Source organism: Moschus berezovskii, chromosome Y (assembly GCF_049115385.1).
Source record: "Moschus berezovskii isolate FMDL1 chromosome Y, NW_MosBer_1.0, whole genome shotgun sequence".
Classification (NCBI taxonomy): Eukaryota; Metazoa; Chordata; class Mammalia; order Artiodactyla; family Moschidae; genus Moschus; species Moschus berezovskii.
The window spans coordinates 72,018,762-72,037,185 of NC_142489.1; the positions used below are offsets into that span (position 1 = coordinate 72,018,762).

General features: G+C 40.3%; 1 pseudogene; it reads left to right on the forward strand.

Annotated features, from left to right (window-relative positions):
• LOC148773155 (serine/threonine-protein phosphatase 2A 65 kDa regulatory subunit A beta isoform pseudogene) overlaps nt 1-18,424 on the forward strand; it is a 150,489-nt pseudogene that overhangs the window by 118,299 nt on the left and 13,766 nt on the right.

Sequence of the window (18,424 nt, forward strand, 5' to 3'; positions counted from 1 at the left end):
CATCTGGTGATGTCCATGTGTAGAGTCTTCTCTTGTGTTGTTGGAAGAGGGTGTTTGCTATGACCAGTGCATTCTCTTGACAAAACTCTATTAGCCTTTGCCCTGCTTCATTCTGTTCTCCAAGGCCAAATTTGCCTGTTACTCCAGGTGTTTCTTGACTTCCTACTTTTGCATTCCCGTCCCCTATAATGAAAAGGACATCTTTTTTGGATGTTAGTTCTAAAAGGTCTTGTAGGTCTTCATAGAACCGCTCAACTTAGGCTTCTTCAGAGTTACTGGTTGGGGCATAGGCCTGGATTACTCTAATATTGAATGGTTTGCCTTGGAAACGAACAGAAATCATTCTGTCATTTTTAAGAGTGCATCCAAGTACTGCATTTTGGACTCTTGTGTTGACCATGATGGCTACTCCATTTCTTCTAAGTGTTCCTGCCCACAGTAGTAGATATAATGGTCATCCAAGCTAAATTCACCCATTCCAGTCCATTTCCATTCACTTATTCCTAGAATGTCTATGTTCACTCTTGCCATCTCTTGTTTGACCACTTCCAATTTGCCTTGATTCATGGACCTAACATTCCAGGTTCCTATGCAATATTGCTCTTTACTGCACGAGACCTTGCTTCTGTCACCGCCTAATTAGTAATTAGTAATAATAAATAAAAATAAATAAAATAATTAGTGTGAAAGTAAAATTTCATCCAAGCTATAAATAATAAAGGAACCCTAATGGCTATACTAATATTAGACAAATAAGTCTTTTAATCAAAACTTTTTTTGACACAAATGACATTCAATATTATTATACAACCTTTTTTTTTTAATTTAATTTTTTTTTTAATTTGGAGGATAATTAAAGTATTGTATTGGTTTTTGACATTCATTGATATGAATAAGCCATGGGTTTAAATGTGTTCCCCATCCTGATTCCCCCTCAGGATTAAAGTCTGGCTGAAGAAAACACAATTCTCAGTCTTTTGGCTGTGAAGTTTTCCCAGTCAGTAGCACAAATTCCAGGATTTTAAAATAAGTGATCCTTGTACAGCACCTCCACTTTCAAAGTACATTTATAATTTCCTACTTAGCATAGTCCTGAATATCAGAGGCTTACTGTTTTGTTCTAAAATATGAAGGAATTCATGTTTCTATAAATTGTTGACATCAACTGATAATCCTTCTTTACTTTTAGAAAAAAAAAATGGAGGGAGGGAAGAAGATGGCTGAGGAATAGGATGCTCAGTTCAGAACAGATCAGATTAGTCGCTCAGTCGTGTCCGACTCTCCGCGACCCCATGAATCACGGCATGCCAGGCCTCCCTGTCCATCACCAACTCCCGGAGTACACACAAACTCATGTCCACAGAGTCGGTGATGCCATCCAGCCATCTCATTCTCCGTCGTCCCCTTCTCCTCCCGCCCCCAACCTTTCCCAGCATCAGAGTCTTTTCCAGTGAGTCAACTCGTCTCATGAGGTGGCCAAAGTATTGAAGTTTCAGCTTTAGCATCAGTCCCTCCAATGAACATCCAGGATTGATCTCCTTTAGAATGGACTGGTTGGATCTCCTTGCAGTATAAAGGATTGTCAAGAGTTTTCTCCAACACCACAGTTCAAAAGCATTGATTCTTCAGCGATCAGCCTTCTTCACAGTCCAACTCTCACATCCATACATGACCACGGGAAAAACCATTGCCTTGACTAGACGGACCTTGGTTGGCAAAGTAATATCTCTGCTTTTTAATATACTATCTAGGTTGGTCATAATTTTCCTTCCAAGCAGCAAGCGTCTTTTAATTTCATGGCTGCAATCAGCATCTGCAGTGATTTTGGAGCCCAAAAAATAAAGTCTGACACTGTTTCGACTCTTTTTCCATCTATTTCCCATGAAGCGATGGGACCAAATGCCATGATCTTTGTTTTCTGAATCTTAAGCTTCAAGCCAAACTTTTCACTCTCCTCTTTCACTTTCATCAAGAGGCTTTTGAGTTCCTCTTCACTTTCTGCAATAAGGGTAGTGTCATCTGCATATCTGAGGTTATTTTTATTTCTCCCAGCAGTCTTGATTCCAGCTTGTGCTTCTTCCAGCCCAGCGTTCCTCATGATGTGCTCTGCATATTGGTTAAATAAGCAAGGTGACAATATACAACCTTGACGTACACCTTTTCTTATTTGGAACCAGTCTGTTGTTCCACGTCCAGTTCTGACTGTTTCTTCCTGACCTGCATACAGGTTTCTCAAGAGGCAGGTCAGGTGGTCTGGTATTCCCATCTCTTTCAGAATGTTCAACAGTTTATTGTGATCGACACAGTCAAAGGCTTTGGCATAGTCAATAGGATGCTGAAACCACTTTTTCCCAAGAATTCATCAAAAGAACATTGGAACAGTGAGTAAATTCCACAAAACAACTTCTGAATGCTAGCAGAGGACATCAGGCACCCAGAAAAGCAGCCGATTGTCTTCCAAAGAGGTGGGAAAAAACATAAAAGATAAAAAGAGTGACAAAAGAAGTAGTGGCAGAGCACAGTCTCGGGAAGGGAGGCATTAAAAGAGAGAGAAGTTTCTGAACACCAGGAAACACTCTCACTTGTGAGTCTGTGGTGAGCCTTGGAAACTCAGAGGGCAACATAACCAGGAGGAAAAAGAAAGAAATAATCAAAACCCACAGATTACTCGCCCAATGGTAACTCCCAGCGGAGAAGCAGCACAGATGCCCACATCTGCCATTAGCAAGTGGGGGCTGGGCAGGGAGGTGTAGGCTGCATTGATGACCCGACCTCTGGTCCTCAGGGCCTCAGGGCAATCTGAAAGATCTAACTGAAGATAGCAAAGCAAACTGTGGGATATCTACCCTGCAAAACGGTGAAAAGCTCTAAGCTAACACTCCGACAAACCCGCTCACAGAACAAAGGACTGAGCAGAAATAGCCAGCTGCAGAGGCCCATCCCCCACAGAGATAGGCAGGGGAGGGCAGCCCGAGCCAGAAGGGGCAATTGCGGCCCCAGAAAGGCATCGGATACCAAACTGCAGGCAGTCCTGCTGGCCAGGACTTCTTGTGTTTCTGGTTGGTCTACATACTCCTGAGAAGGTGCACTGCTTGTATGCCCAGAACACCCAGCAGCAGGGACCACGGAAGTGATAAGTCACAGCGATTGCACTGGCCAAACACCTGGTCACCTGAGTTGTTCAGACGGGGGAAGGGCACAAAACGCAGGCTCAACCAAGTCTGTGCCTTTGTGGAGTATGCAAGGACCTGAACCTGAGTGGCTCAGACCAGAGATGTGCATCCAACCCAGCACCTCTGTGGAAGAGGGTGAGGGTGGGATGATTTGGGAGAATGGCACTGAAACATGTATATGATCATATGTGAAACAAATCGCCAGTCCACGTTCGATGCATGATGTAGGATACTCGGAGCTGGTGTACTGGGATGAACCAGAGGGATGGCATGGGAAGGGAGGTGGGAGGAGGTTCAAGATGGGGAACACTTGTGCACCCGGGGCAGATTCCTGTCAATGTACGGCGAGACCAATACAATAATATAATTAGCCTCCAATTAAAATAAATAAAGTTTAAAAATATCAAAAACATAAAAGAAAAAAATGGCAGTCAAATGAAGTGAGGAATACTTAAATCTAGAGTCTGAATTTATTCTGGCTCTTTTAGCTCTGAATTTGAAGTTTTTGCTTTATGGTTTGTCTATACATACTAAAGCAGTCCTTGGTGCAGATTTTACTTGACAAACGCACCGGTACATATTTTACTTGACATGTACACTGTGATGCATTTCTTGTCACTTGCCCAAGTTGGCCAATCACTGACTTTCATTTTTCAATTTAAGAAACAATTTGAAATTGGAGAACAATAACTTTACAATGTTTGTTACTTTCTGCTGTACCACAGTGTAAATCGGCTATCAGTATATATATACAAGAGCCTCCCTTTTGAGCAGCCCTCCCATCTGCTCTTGAACCTACTCTGCTACCCGACAATCCACTCGTCTAGGGCACCTCAGATCCCTGAGGAGGAGCTTCTCACCAGCTAACTAATTCATAGTTCAGTTCAGTTCAGTTCAGTTCAGTCGCTCAGTCGTGTCCGACTCTCCGCGACCCCATGAATCACAGCACGCCAGGCCTCCCTGTCCATCACCAACTCCCGGAGTACACTCAAACTCATGTCCACAGAATCGGTGATGCCATCCAGCCATCTCATTCTCCGTCGTCCCCTTCTCCTCCCGCCCCCAACCTTTCCCAGCATCAGAGTCTTTTCCAGTGAGTCAACTCGTCTCATGAGGTGGCCAAAATATTGGAGTTTCAGCTTTAGCATCAGTCCCTCCAATGAACATCCAGGATTGATCTCCTTTAGAATGGACTGGTTGGATCTCCTTGCAGTATAAGCGACTCTCAAGAGTCTTCTCCAACACCACAGTTCAAAAGCATCGATTCTTCGGCGATCAGCTTTCTTCACAGTCCAACTCTCACATCCATACATGACCACGGGAAAAACCATTGCCTTGACTAGACGGACCTTGGTCGGCAAAGTAATGTCTCTGCTTTTTAATATACTATCAAGGTTGGTCATAACTTTCCTTCCAAGGAGCAAGCGTCTTTTAATTTCATGGCTGCAATCAGCATCTGCAGTGATTTTGGAGCCCAAAAAAACAAAGTCTGACACTGTTTCCACTGTTTTTCCATCTATTTCCCATGAAGTGATGGGACCAGATGCCATGATCTTTGTTTTCTGAATGTTGAGCTTCAAGCCAACCTTTTCACTCTCCTCTTTCACTTTCATCAAGAGGCTTTTGAGTTCCTCTTCACTTTCTGCCATAAGGGTAGTGTCATCTGCATATCTGAGGTTATTGATATTTCTCCCAGCAATCTTGATTCCAGCTTGTGCTTCTTCCAGCCCAGCGTTCCTCATGATGTACTCTGCATAGAAGTTAAATAAGCAAGGTGACAATATACAACCTTGACGTACACCTTTTCCTATTTGGAACCAGTCTGTTGTTCCATGACTGGTTCTAACTGTTGCTTCCTGACCTGCATACAGGTTTCTCAAGAGGCAGGTCAGGTGGTCTGGGATTCCCATCTCTTTCAGAATGTTCCACAGTTTATTGTGATCCACACAGTCAAAGGCTTTGGCATAGTCAATGAAGCAGAAATAGATGTTTTTCTGAAACTCTCTTGCTTTCAAGAGAATGCACTGGTCATAGCAAACACCCTCTTCCAACAACACAAGAGAAGACTCTACACATGGACATCACCAGATGGTCAACACCGAAATCAGATTGATTATATTCTTTGCAACCAAAGATGGAGAAGCTGTATACAGTTAGCGAAAACAAGACCAGGAGCTGACTGTGGCTCAGATCATGAACTCCTTATTGCGAAGTTCAGACTTAAATTGAAGAAAGTAGGGAAAACCACTAGACCATTCAGATATGACCTCAATCAAATCCCTTATGATTATGCAGTGGAAGTGAAAAATAGATTTAAGGGACTAGATCTGATTGATAGAGTGCCTGATGAACTCTGGACGGAGGTTCGTGACATTGTACAGGAGACAGGGACCAAGACCATCCCCATGGAAAAGAAATGCAAAAGAGCGAAATGGCTGTCTGAGGAGGCCTTACAAATAGCTGTAAAAAGAAGAGAGGCGAAAAGCAAAGGAGAAAAGGAAAGATATAAGCATCTGAATGCAGAGTTCCAAAGAATAGCAAGGAGAGATAAGAAAGCCTTCCTCAGTGATCAATGCAAAGAAATAGAGGAAAACAACAGAATAGGAAAAACAAGAGACCTCTTCAAGAAAATTAGAGATTCCAAGGGAACTTTTCATGCAAAGATGGGCTCGATAAAGGACAGAAATGGTATGGACCTAACAGAAGCAGAAGATATTAAGAAGAGGTGGCAGGAATACACAGAAGAACTGTACAAAAAAGATCTTCACGACCAAGATAGTCACGATAATGTGATCACTGACCTAGAGCCAGACATCTTGGAATGTGAAGTCAAGTGGGCCTTAGAAAGCATCACTAGGAACAAAGCTAGTGGAGGTGATGGAATTCCAGTTGAGCTACTTCAAGTCTTGAAAGATGATGCTGTGAAAGTGCTGCACTCAATATGCCAGCAGATTTGGAAAACGCAGCAGTGGCCACAGGACTGGAAGAGGTCAGTCTTCATTCCAATCCCAAAGAAAGGGAATGCCAAAGAAAGGAATGCCAAAGAATGCTCAAACTACCGCACAATTGCACTCATCTCACACGCTAGTAAAGTCATGCTCAAAATTCTCCAAGCCAGGCTTCAGTAGTATGTAAACCGTGAACTTCATAGTTGGTATTGTACATATGTCAGGGCATCTGGCTCAAACTGTCCCACTCTCTACTTACACTACTCTGTCTAAGTCAGTTCTTTACCTCTGCGTTTACTTTTCCATGCTTCAGAGAGATTCTTCAGAGACAGGTTTCTAAATTCCATATATATGCATTAATTTACAATGTTGGACTTTCTTTTTCTGAATTACTTGACTCTATATAATAGGCTCCAAATACATCCATATCTCTAGAAATAATCCAAGTTTTTCCTTTTTCTGGATGAGAAATGTTCCATCCTGTGGATGAACCATAACTTCTTTATCCATTCTTCAGTAGATGGACACCTAGATTGTTACACAACTTGTTTAATGTAAATGGTATTGCAGTGGATACTGGGATACACATGCTTATTTTTTTTCCAATGGTGGCTTCTTCTGCATACATGTCAAAGACTGGGATTTTGGGCATGTGGTATTTTTATTAATTTTCTAAGGAACATTCATATTCTGCTCTATCTAAGTGGGAGCTGTTGATAGACAAGAGTCTGACACGACTGAACGGAACTGAACTGAAAAACAATGTAGAGTGCTCCCTTTCCTTCACATCATCTCCTTCATTCATTGTTTTCATGTTTATGTGTGTGTGTCTATATATATATATAATAGTTATTAATTCATATTATAAATATTTAAATGTTATATTTATATTATAAATATGTATATAATTTAAATTATATTTTATATATTTTATTTATATGTTTTAGTTATACTTGTATTGTATTTTAAAATTGTATTATATATATATTATACATATGTATATAATTTAAATTATATTTTTTATATTTTATTTTATTTATATATTTTAATTATATTTGTATTGTATTTTAAAATTTATATATATTTATAATATATATATATATATATGCACATACACACACACATATTTCCTTCATTAGTTGGTTACACCAGGCCTTAAATGCTGCATATGGAGTCTAGTTCCAAGACCAGGGATCAAAGATGGAACCCCTGATTTGGAATCATGGTGCCTTAGCCATTGGACCACCAAGGAAGGACCCTACTGTCGATTTTTATGATGATCACCACACAGAATAGTGTGAAATGATACCTCATTGTTGTTTGGATTTGTATGCCTTTACTATGTTGAGGTAATTTTTGCTGTGCTCAGTTTCTGGAAAGATTGTTTATCACACATGTTTGTTGAATTTTATCAAAGTTGTTGTTGTTGTTGTTGTTTTGGCATCTATTGAGGTGATCATTAAAAAGAGGTGGCAAAAATACACGGAAGAACTGTACAAAAATATCTTCACGACCAAGTTAATCACGAAGGTGTGATCAATTACCTAGAGCCAGATTTCCTGGAATGTGTATTCAAGTTGGCCTTAGAAAGCATCACTATGAACAAAGCTAGTGGAGTTGATGGAATTCCAATTGAGCTGTTTCAAATCCTGATAGATGATGTTGTGAAAGTGCTGCACTCAATATGCCAGCAAATTTGGAAAAGTCAGCAGTGGCCACAGGACTGGAAAAGATCAGTTTTCATTCCAATCCCAAAGAAAGGCAATACCAAGGAATGCTTGAACTAGCGCACAATTGCACTCATCTCACATGCTAGTAAAGTCATGCTCAAAATTCTCCAAGCCAGGCTTCAGCAATATGTGAACCATGAACTTCCAGATGGTCAAGCTGGTTTTAGAAAAGTCAGAGGAACCAGAGATCAAATTGCCAACATCTGCTGCATCATGGAGAAAGCAAGAGAGTTCCAGAAAAATATCTATTTCTGCTTCATTGACTATGTCAAAGTCTGACTGTGTGGATCACAATAAATTGTGGGAAATTCTGAAAGAGATGGGAATACCAGACCACCTGACTTGCCTCTTGAGAAACCTATATGCAGGTAAGGAAGAAACCGTTAGAACTGGACATGGAACAACAGACTGGTTCCAAATAGGAAAAGGAGTACATTAAGACAGTATATTGTCACCCTGCTTATTTAACTTATATGCAGAGTACATCATGAAGAACGCTGGGATGTAGAACCAGAAGCGGGAATCAAGATTGCTGGGAGAAATATCAATAACCTCAGATATGCAGATGACACCACCCTCATGGCAGAAAATGAAGAGTAACTAAAAAACCTCTGGAAGAATGTGTCAGAGGAGAGTGAAAATTTTTTTCTTAAAGCTAAACATTCAGAAAACTAAGATCATGGCATCTGGTACCATCACTTCATGGCAAATTGATGGGGAAACAGTGGAAACAGTGTGAGTTTTTTGAGGGTTCCAGAGTCACTGGAGATGCTGATTGCAGCCACGAAATTAAAAGACGCTTACTCCTTTGCAGAAAAGTTACCACCAACCTAGATAGCATATTAAAAGAGTAGAGACATTACTTTGCCAACAAAGGTCCATCTAATCAAGGCTATGGTTTTTCCAGTGGTCATGTACAGATATGAGAGTTGGACTGTGAAGAAAACTGATCGCCAAAGAATTGATGCTTTTGAAACGTGATGTAGGAGAAAACTCTTGAGAGTCCCTTGGACTACAAGGTGATCCAACCAGTCTATTCTAAAGGAGATCAGTCCTGGGTGTTTATTGGAAGGACTGATGGTAAAGCTGAAACTCCGATATTTGGCCACCTCATGCAAAGGGTTGACTCACTGGGAATGACTTTGATGCTGGGAGAGATTGGGGTAGTAGGAGAAGGGGACGACAGAGGATGAGATGGCAGAATGGCATCACCGACTGGATGGACATGAGTTTGAGTGAACTCCGGGAGTTGGTGATAGACAGGGAGGCCTGGGTTGCTGTGATTCATGGGGTTGCAAAGAGTCAGACAGACTGAGAGACTGAACTGAACTGAACTGAACTGAGGTCATCATATGGTTTTAATCCTGAAATTTGTTATGCTGTATCTCATGGTTTGATACGCAGCTACTGGAGAATGTCTGCTTTTCTGGGGAAAACCTCACATATTAAAGCAGTTCGATACTTTTAATGTGTTGTTGGATTCTTCTTGGGAATATTTTATTGAGGATGTTTGCTCCTATGTTTATCTATATGATACTGGTCTATAATTTTCCTTTTCTGTGTTAACTTTGTCTTTGCTATTAGGTGATACTGTACTCGTAGGATGAGTTTGTGGGTTTTCCTACCGTTGTAGTATTTTGGAAAAGTTTAAGAAACCCATATGTTAACATTTTACTTAATGGTTCATAAAACATCTGTGACATCATCTGGTCTTTGAATGTTGTTAGCTGACAGATTTTTCATAGCAGTTTCAATATTAGGGGTTGTAATGTTGTGTTCCTATTTTCTGTTTCCTCTTAGTTGAGATTCTAAGAAGTAGTCTGTGGCTTCCATATTCTACATTTTATTGGTTTAAAGTTCTTTATTGTAATCTATCATGATCCTTTGATATTTCTGTGCTGTTGGTTATAATGTCTCCTTTCTTATGTATAACTTATTGATTTGTGTGGTCTCCCTCTTTTGCTGATGAATCTGGCTCAAGCTTTATGTATTTTCTTTATTCTCTCCAAGAGCCCCCTTTTAGTAGTATTGATCTTTGCTACTATTTTCATCTTTTTTTTTTTTTTTTCTGTTCTATTCTCTATGCTTTCTTTTTTCCCAAAGCCAATTTTGAATTTTGTGTTTATTCTTCTTTCTCGAATTGCTTTAGTTGTAAGTTTAGTTAGTGTTTTATCCTGTTTATTGGGTTTTATGCAATCACAAATTCATTGTCATTAGTTTTTATGAGTATATACTTCATGCGAAATAGATGGGGAAACAGTGTCAGACTTTATGATTTTGGGCTCCAAAATCACTGCAGATGCTGATTTCAGCCATGAAATTAAAAGACGATTACTCCTTGGAAGGAAAGCTATGACCAACCTAGATAGCATAAGAAAAAGCAGAGACATTACTTTGCCGACAAAGGCCCGTCTTGTCAGCCTATGGTTTTTCCAGTGGTTATGTACAGATGTGAGAGTTGGACTGGGAAGAAAGCTGATTGCCGAAGAATTGATGTTATTGAATTGTGGTTTTGGAGAAGACTCTTGAGAATCCCTTGGATGCATGGCGATCCAACCAGTCCATTCTAAAGGAGATCAGTCCTGGGTGTTCATTGGAAGGACTGATGCTAAAGCTAAAACTCCAATACTTTGGCCACCTCATGTGACTAATTGACTCACTGAAAAAGACTCTGATGCTGGGAAATGTTGGGGGCGGGAGGAGAAGGGGAAGGCAGGGAAATTCATGGCTGGATGGCATCACAGAATCTATGTATGTGAGTTTGAGTGAACTCTGTGAGTTGGTGATGGTCAGGGAGGCCTGAGGTGCTCTGATTCATGAGGTCGTAATGAGTTCTACACGACTGATGGACTGAGCTGAACTGATACACACACACACACACACACACACACACACACACACACACATTTTTTTTTCTCTCTGATTTTTTCATTGATTTCTTGACCATGAAGAGGTGTGTACATGAGCCTCAATATATTCATGCTTTTCAATTTTTTCTTTGTTATTTATGCTTTTATTTTTTGTTTGTTTGTTTGTTTCTCCCCCACCCGTGAATGACATGTAAATCATAACACTGTGGTAAAAAAAAAAAAATGATAAAGCCTGAAACATTTTTGATTATCTTAAATTTATCAAGTCCTGATTAGTGATCCAGTTTGTGATTTATTCAGAAATATTTCATTTGACCTTGCGAAGAAACTGCATTCTTCTGGTTCTGGGTGAAATCTACTTCAGTATCAATTGAATTGTCAGGTCTGCTTGTTATTTAAAGTTTGGTTTCTTTTATCACTTCATTTAACACTTGGAAGATAATTGTTTTCCAATGTCGTTCTGGCTATGCTGTACAAAGGCATGGAGAAGCCTACAGTACACGTATGGCAGTTATTGTGCTATCATCCATTTCTTGTTGTTGTTTAGTTGTTCCATGCCCTTTTGAAATGTTTCTTGCATGATCTCCATTTATTTTCAGAGAGGTTTGATCATCTTTACTATCGTTACTCTCAATTATTTTTCTGCGACAATTTCTATTTCCTCTTTAATTATGACTTATGTGGTTTTGCCTTGTTTCTTTGCTTGCAAAATGCTTAACTGTGTTCAGATTTGCTTAGCTTACTTTGTAACTAGTCTTTTCTGCCCGGGTTTGCAGTATGGTAGTACTTGCTTCCAGTCTGTATCGTGAGTGTATAAGTTTGGTCCAGTGGTTTGTGTGTCTTCGGAGGAGGAGAGACTAGCAACTACATTCTTGTAGCAACAGGTGATGCTTCGCTCTCTCGTGGTAGAACCGTGTCAGAGGGGTCTTTTGCAGGTGTGCATGGGTTTAGTGGACTTTAGACTGTCCATCTGGGGATGATTTGGCTTGTGTTTCTGTCTTGCATTTTGTGTGGTGTGAGGCAGCATCTCTGGATAGTATAGGCTTTTTGGTGGAATGGTTCTTCATTTTAGATGGAGGCCTTCACAGAGAATCTCACCAATTAATATTCGTTGGAGCCAGGAATTCTCTGGTGGTCTATGATACAGTGCTGAAGCCCTAGGTGATCAGGCCCAACTTCCAGTCAGAGAACCAAGATCACATAATAAAATCTAGACAGAAGGAACAAAGGAAGACAGACAAATGGTAAGAAATCAAAATCAAACCACAAGTGAAATAATAGAAGCAGTAATGACAATAGGGAAGAACACAGAATCAACAAGAGAACCTAACAATTAACTTGTAAGACATAAAACAACACCAGAGTAGAGTGACACATGAAGAATAAAGGCTAAAACTCTGACAAAAACGACAAGGTTTATCCTCAGAACAAGAGAAAATCACAGTTAATATGGAAATATATATTTAATAAAACCAAAATGACAAGAAACAACATCAACAAAATGCACAGAAAGCAGGAAACAAAAGTAGAAAATATAGACATACAAAAAATATATAGGATATAAACAATCTTAAAACACCAAGTAAGTAGGAATAATAAGAATGCTTTCAAGTGAGACAAAGAGTGAACGACCAAGTGGCATAGCAGAACATCATAAATACAATGAGTTTTACCTCGGGTCCCTGCTGTCAGGGTTCTGGTCCTGAACATGAGCCACAGCAGAAATCCACCTCTCTAGAAAACTCGCCCAAATGTGGGCAGAACTTAACTCTGGATCTTCAGTAAGGACAGGTCAGACTCTAAACTGGGATAACTCCTATTGGTTCTGAGAGCTGCAAGAGCCTGGGTATTTTCATTCACTGGAAATCTATTGTCCTCTTTTATCCCATAGAGAAAGCATCTGCAGAGTTGATTGCATGTATTTAATCTGCGGCTTGCTCAGCTGGTGGGAAAGTTTTCAATCCTTTTCCTTCATTTCCCTGATCCTGAGTCTCAGATGTAGTATGAGAACAACCACTCCGTGTGGTCACCAGAGAAGGCTACCCCCAAGACCCTTGTGGAACACTTGGGACTGCCTTGGTGAGCACAGGAGCAATAGGTACAGCTGCTGGGACTTTAGAAACCCTGGTGGTATCAGTTTTTCGGGGAAGCCAGCGACCATGGGCAATAAAATCATGGCCCTAATAGGATAGGTTTCTAGCCTGTGGTGGCAGAAGCATGCATGATAGTTCTAGCTAGTCTTTTTCTCTTGCCTGATAGTAAGTCTTTGCATGTGGCACGAGGGGGAAATTTAATGCTGTCACCACCTCCTCTGTGTGACTGAGCCCTAAGTTCTCACTTCTTTGTCAGTTTGGGATTTTTCAAAATGCATTCCTTTCTACACAATTTGTCATCCCAGATGCATAGCTCCATCTCCATAGTCAAAAGCACTTCCCTCCCAGGTTGTCTTTCTAACCCCATGTTTGATCTTCCAGGCCCTTTTACACTAGTTGACCTGCACTGCCATATGGGGCATGCAGGACCACACCACACATTCTCTGTTCGATTTTCACTCTAGGCAAACTATATTTCATCAGCTTCTTCACCTTGCTTCTTTTCAGTCAAAATTAAATTAAGTTTAGTCAGGTGACTTGCCTGGATCCTCAATCTACTCCCTGCTTTTGCATCTCCCACCCCAAGACACAGGCTTGGTTCTATTCCTCTCGTCCTCCTCCCATCTTCCCTCTATTCTTCCAGTTATGTCTAGTTTCCATATAGACCTCACTGTTGAGCAAGGTCTTCTGCTAATATCCATTTGATGCTCTGGAAGAAGTGTTTCCTTTATAGAAGGATTATTTGTGATGCCTCCATGGAGAGAGTTGCACTCAATGTCCTCTTATTTTCTGCAAAATCAGAAATTCTGATCTTATTTCTAGGCTAGCTTTGTAATTCCTTTATGCATGCCGGTGAAAGAACAAACTTTAGTTGACAGGAATTAATCAGTTTGATGGGAGATTATATACATATATATGCAATAGGTACATCATTGATTTTGAACATGCAAATAAACAGATTTACTTTTCCTGAAATGTCTGCTAATGAGGAATTGCAATCTGCTTAAGGAACTATAGTTCTTTCCAGGATGAGAGGTGGTACAGGAATTGGGCTCAAAAGCCAGTCCCTGAAAATATCTAGCTATTCGTCAAACTGTGCTGACATTTTCCCAGAACACAGATTCCTTATTTCAGCTCTGGAAACTTAACTGTTTTAACTGGATGTCAAAGGTCAGAGAGTGGCATGGGCATAATTTAATTCTTGTATGGGAAGGTGGCAAGGGCCCAGGAATGTAACACTTGGTAGATGACAGCTTGAAAGAGAGAGAGCCAGAGAATAAAAGGGCAGAACAAAACAAAGCAAAACAGGGAGGTGTAGTTAGTCACTTAATCTTAATGTAAACCTGAATTGGAGTTTGGATCATAGAAAAAGCAAGGAGATTTCATAAATTATTTACATATACTTTATTGTCTCTCTTACATAGACTGCTTGTGAAAATAAGGTCTTTCAGTTGTTTCTGACTATTTGTGACACCATGGACTGATCAAAACTGGGTCTGCCCCATTGCAGGCAGATACTTTAGCATCTGAGCCACCAGGAAAGCTCTTCAACTGTGTCGGTCACGACAAATTGTGGGACTTTCTTAAAGAGATAAGAATATGGGACCACCTTACCGGTTTCCTGGGAAATGTGCATGCAGGTGAAGACACAACAGTTGGAACTGGACAAGGAACAATGAACTGGTACATACTAGGGAAGGAAATACATCAAGGCTATATATTGTCACCCAGCTCATTTGACTTCTGTGCAGAGTGCATCATGGAAAATAATTTGCTGAAAGAATCTGAGGTTGGAAACAAAATTACTGTGAGAAGAATGATTAACCTCAGTTATAAGATGACAGCACAAAAATCGGTAAAATATACCAGGAAGTAAAGATCCTTCTGATGAAGGTGAAAGGGGAGAGTGGAAAAGCTGGATTAAAACACAATATAAAGACCAACACACACACAAAAATAAGCTCATGGAATTTGGTCCCATCATTTTGAGATATATCGATGGGATACAATTGGATTAGTGACAGGTTTCTCTTTCTTGACCCCCGATATCACTGCCGAATTGACTGCAGCTATGAAATTTAAAGGAACTTGTACTTTGATGAAAAGCTGTGACCAATCTAGACACCATGTTAAAAAGCTGAGAGCTTACTGAAAAATACCTGACTAGTCAATGTTGATTTTCAGGAGGAACGAGTGGAGGAATGAGCAGAACCACAAGAACTGAGTGCCATAATATTGATGCTTTGCAACAACGCCTGGAGAAGATGTGTGAGAGTTCCATGGTGAGCGTGGAGTTCAAACTGGAAAAGCGTGAAGGAAACCATCTCTGACTGTCTGAGAAGGACCCATGCTGAACATGAAGAGCGAATATATCGGTCACATGAGTCCTAGAGCAAAATCACTGGGACGAAACCAATGCTGGGAAAGATTGGGCACAGGAGAAGAAGGGAACGGCAGAGGGCGAGATGGCCGCAAAGCATCACTGACTCAAAGGTCATGGATTTGAGAAAGCTCTGGGAGATTTGAAGGGCAGGCGAGCCCCGGGTTCTTGCTGTACATGGAGTCACAAAGACTCAGACAAGACTGAGTGACTGAGCTACATCAAAAAATTAGTCTTGGCAGTGCTGGGAGATAGTTCAGATAGCATGTTAAGCCTGTCATTGTACCTGAGATGGTAAGTGATATTCAGGACAATTAGAAAGAACAATGCTCTTGTCAGTTTCCTTATTTTCCTCCCTTACATTGTACTTCTCACAATGTTTTTGGAGAGCTTCCCAGAAAAGGAGAACTCCTGCGGAGTCATATGGTATCCTGAGACAGAAACCTTACCGCATCAGCCACTTGGATCTACAATCTTGGTCTTAGGCAGAAGCAGGTATTGTCTGTAAGTGTCTTCTAGAACTGCCCATCTTCTGATGTGTTAACAGGCTGATGTTTGATCTTATGGATGAGGTGAGAGTTAAGCAAACTTATATCTCCTCAATCAAACTCTGTAATCCTGGGAGAAGCATCTCTGACTTGTGTATTCTAGTTACCCTTAGGAAAGCTTACAAGGGGTTACATTACTAAGCAAGGATGTAGGTAGGAGACTGGATTCATTTAAACTTTGCTACTTGCCTTCTCTGTACATAGACCATTCCTCTTTTAATGTCACAGTTTTTGTCTTCAGACGAGGGTTGAGAATTGTGCAACTGTGTGAATGCATGTGAAGACCCATGAAACTGAAGACAGGGAGTACACAGTTTTCCTCTTTGAATCAGATCTCAAGACTATTGCCTTAATCATTTTCACTATCAGTGCATCTCAAATATTCATACATTCTTTTTATTTATTTATTTATTTTAATTGGAGGCTAATTACTTTGCATTATTGTATTGGTTTTGGCATACATTGACATGAATCTGCCCCGGGTGCACATGTGTTCCCCATCTTGAACCCCAATACCACTTCCCTCCCCATCCAATTCCTCTGGTTTAATCCCAACACACCAGCCCTGAGCATCCTGTATCATGCATCGAACCTGGACTGGAGATTCGTTGCACATATAATCATATATATGTTTCGGTGCCATTATATGATGATTGCCACATAGAGCTGAAACCAGAATTCCTGTATAGTCATCATCTTATCAGTGTGGTAGGGCTTGGATATTGAAGATTTTATCTACGAAGTATGTGGGCCATGTTATCACTTCCTTCTATTTAATTGTCTATTTTAACTGATACCCTTGTGAAGGAGGAAGGCCACTTCTACCATGTGACAACCGAATTACAGATTTCATCATTAGTTTCTTTGATCCGTAAGAATGCTATTCATATTGGTGAGTGTGCCACTTCCTATAGGAAGATAGTATCCTATTATACGAAGTCCTGGTTGAAACTCCGCACATCTACTTAGCTTCTCTGGTATTGCCAAATTAGTAGGTGTGTGTTTTTGATATTGCCAGACATCACAGACTACTAAGGCCCCGCTCAACTTTTGGTGGGCTGATTGTGACAGTGCCATAGGTTTTAAGTATCTTAGGGTGGAGTAGCTTGGTTATTATCGAAATGCTTTCAATCTCTGAGACTCATTCATTTGTCTTGTACTTTGAAATACTAAAGCAGACTTTTGAATGGACATTTTAATTTGTGCCTCTTTATACTATTGAATTAGCCGTTTCTTCAGCCAAAATCTCCAACATAAAAGTCCAAAAGAGAACTCAGAAATACCCTCACAGTCACATTCTTAATCTGATACACACACACACACACACACACACACACACACACACACACACACACACACACACACGGAGAGTCATAATCTTACATACCCAAAACACAATTATGAAAGGAAAAGAAAACAGAAGTACTCACCTATGAAATGCACAGAGTTCTCTGTTATCTGTTTCTAGGCCTAATATTGGAAGTCATTTTGTAGTTAAATGATTTCACTCTAGTGACATTTTAAATCAGAATGTTTCAAAAGATAGAACATTCATCTACATCCCATGGGAACTTACAATATTTTGCATGAAAAACTATTGTGTGATTTAATGAAAATAAAGTTGTAGTGTAACAATATTGAAGTCATATTGACCTCTTTAGGCCCTTCAGTGACACATTTGCTTGCTATACTTTAAGCATCCAATTTCATCCCCTGACCTTCTCCCATCAATTTTTCTACTTTTTGCCCCAATTTTCTGTATTTACCTCACTTATTTTTTTGTTTTCAGTTTTACAATTTTAGGCACCCATTATAAAGTAAATACATAAAGGAAAGAAAATTGAATTCATGTACAATGCTTCCCTAAGGTATTGAGCTATTTTCTCTATAAGCTTTAGAGAATGACAGGTAGTGATATTTTAAAGCCATATGGGAATTGATAACAAAAGTAATGGACCATCTTACCAGGTTTCCCTTGGTAGGACAATTGAAGTACAGGTTCATGCAGTTAGTACAGGTTAGTACTGTTTTTGTTTCAGAAGGGAACAAAAACAGTAACTTTTCAACATGATATATTGAATGTCTTTCTCCATGTCTTTTCCAAGTTATCACAGAGGACTAAGTGGATTATTCCTGTTCTTTTTGAGAAGGACCTGCCAGTCAAAGCAGAACATGAAAAGAAGGTAAAAGGGACTGAGAACGAATAATCAGTACATGGCAATGAAATAGCAAATGGAATCACCTTTAAGGTGATATTGCTCAAAGGATGAAAATTTGACAACATCGTCAGTCAGTTAGTCAGTTCAGTCATTCATTCTTTTCTGACACTTTGCGACCCCATGAATCACAGCATACCAGGCCTCCCTGTCCATCACCAACACGTGGAGTTCACCCAAACTCATCTCCATCAAGTCGGTGATGCTATCCAGCCATCTCATTCTCTGTCGTCCCCTTCTCCTCCTGCCCCAAATCCCTCCCAGCATCAGAGTCTTTTCCAATGAGTCAACTCTTCGCATGAGATGGCCAAAGTAATGGAGTTTCAGCTTCAGCACCAATCATTCCAATGAACACTCAGAACTGATCTCCCTTAGAATGAACTGGTTGGATCTCCTTGCAATCCAAGGGACTCTCAAGAGTCTTTTCCAACACCACAGTTCAAAAGCATCAATTCTTCGGCGATCA